The sequence below is a fragment of the Anopheles gambiae genome (assembly GCF_943734735.2).
Source record: "Anopheles gambiae chromosome X unlocalized genomic scaffold, idAnoGambNW_F1_1 X_unloc_77, whole genome shotgun sequence".
NCBI classification, from domain to species: domain Eukaryota; kingdom Metazoa; phylum Arthropoda; class Insecta; order Diptera; family Culicidae; genus Anopheles; species Anopheles gambiae.
Genome location: NW_026902689.1, coordinates 20,001 through 22,500, shown reverse-complemented (window position 1 = coordinate 22,500; position 2,500 = coordinate 20,001).

Below are 2,500 nucleotides of genomic sequence, written 5' to 3'. Positions count from 1 at the left end.
GGCTGCCGAGCCGGAGCCCGAACAACTTGGACTTTCACCTCTAATTTATATCAACTCACCACTCCCCGAGGGATCCGCAGAATTGCTTCTGGGTCCCGTATCGTTATTTGCGATTCGTGTTTGCATTACACTACATTGAACTATTCCAACTTGTTTATCCGCATGGCGAACATTTGCTGCATTGAACATTTAAGTTCCACTTCGCTCTCCCCTACGTGGGTCTGAGCTTCGCTCTCAGGGAAAAAATATGCCACATTTGGTAGGGAAACCCGGTTTCATCACGCTATGTGCCCTGCACCACCAGCTTAGCGTGAATGCTTCGAGTTTCCCTAAGAAGTTCGATTGGTCTTGCAGAGTTTAAAGACAACGAAGCTTAGTTTCAAGCAATGATTTAATATACGCGTATTAAAAACCCTTAACTGTTACAACTTTTATGCTTGAAACCATCGCAACGAAGTCTTTGGGTCCGTAGACCCGTGATGTACTGCTCCAGGAAACGTTTTGAAAGAGTGGAAACTCAAAATCATAGGTTAAGATCATCGGCAGAACCCACCAGACACCACTTTTGCTTCATAAGTTCGGCCTATAGTCATATGACGATTTTCATCGGGGAGGGGACGTATGACCCAAACGGGGGCTTATATGACCCACGGACACTGCAAACCATGCTCCTACGACTAAATAGAGGTTAAAACTACGATTTGGTGAAATCTTCATTTTTGACCTCGAAGCAAGGTACCTTCCCTATAGTAGGCAATGAGTAAATGATCATAATCCCAGGAGGGCAAAAAATGGGAACCCGAGAGGAAAGCGCTGTTGGCGCGCCTAAGCTAGTGGCCCGTAGAGTAAAAAGGGTACCCCCAACAAAGTTGTCGTTTGACGTTCTGGTTGCACTTTTTATCATCTAAAATCAGTTTTCTACACGTTTTGAGGGGTTTTAGCAAAAAAAAAAATTTCGACTACTCGAGCTCTCTGGCCCGTTCGGTGCACATTTTTGAAAAAAGCTAGGGAGCTGCCCCTAGGTTCGGGGTGTCACAAAATGTTGAAAAGTGGTCGAAAAACCACTATCCAGAATCGGATGTAGAATCGTTAGACGAACTTAAAATTGTTCTACGACACCCATCTGCGACGTTTAGTATTCGAGTTATGGCCCGTACCAGGTCTGACCGAGCAATTTTTGTTCCGCGCACTTTGTGCACCGTACACTTTGATGTTTGTATGAAAAAGTACCCTACCTAGGGACGCGTAGAGCAAATTTGTACCCCCGGGCATGTTGTCGATTGACATTCTGGTTGCACTTTTCATCATCTAGGGTGCGTTCCTGACACGTTTTGAGGGGTTTTAGCAAAAAAAAAATTTTCGACTACTCGAGCTCTCTGGCCCGTTCGGTGCACATTTTTGAAAAAAGCTAGGGAGCTGCCCCTAGTTTCGGGGTGTCACAAAATGTTGAAAAGTGGTCGAAAAACCACTATCCAGAATCGGATGTAGAATCATTAGACGAATTTAAAATTGTTCTACGACACCCATCTGCGACGTTTAGTATTCGAGATATATAACACTTTGTAGGTCTGACCGAGCAATTTTTGTTCCGCGCACTTTGTGCAACGTACACTTTGATGTTTGTATGAAAAAGTACCCTACCTAGGGACGCGTAGAGCAAATTTGTATCCCCGGGCATGTTGTCGATTGACATTCTGGTTGCACTTTTCATCATCTAGGGTGCGTTCCTGACACGTTTTGAGGGGTTTTAGCAAAAAAAAAATTTTCGACTACTCGAGCTCTCTGGCCCGTTCGGTGCACATTTTTGAAAAAAGCTAGGGAGCTGCCCCTAGGTTCGGGGTGTCACAAAATGTTGAAAAGTGGTCGAAAAACCACTATCCAGAATCGGATGTAGAATCATTAGACGAACTTAAAATTGTTCTACGACACCCATCTGCGACGTTTAGTATTCGAGTTATGGCCCGTCCTAGGTCTGACCGAGCAATTTTTGTTCCGCGCACTTTGTGCACCGTACACTTTGATGTTTGTATGAAAAAGTACCCTACCTAGGGACGCGTAGAGCAAATTTGTACCCCCGGGCATGTTGTCGATTGACATTCTGGTTGCACTTTTCATCATCTAGGGTGCGTTCCTGACACGTTTTGAGGGGTTTTAGCAAAAAAAAAATTTTCGACTACTCGAGCTCTCTGGCCCGTTCGGTGCACATTTTTGAAAAAAGCTAGGGAGCTGCCCCTAGGTTCGGGGTGTCACAAAATGTTGAAAAGTGGTCGAAAAACCACTATCCAGAATCGGATGTAGAATCATTAGACGAATTTAAAATTGTTCTACGACACCCATCTGCGACGTTTAGTATTCGAGATATAGCACTTTGTAGGTCTGACCGAGCAATTTTTGTTCCGCGCACTTTGTGTTCATGGATGTCGATAAAGGTACAAGTTGCCGGTCGGGATAGCCGTGCACCAAAACTGTGTACCGATCAGGGAAAGTACAAGACGAAGGG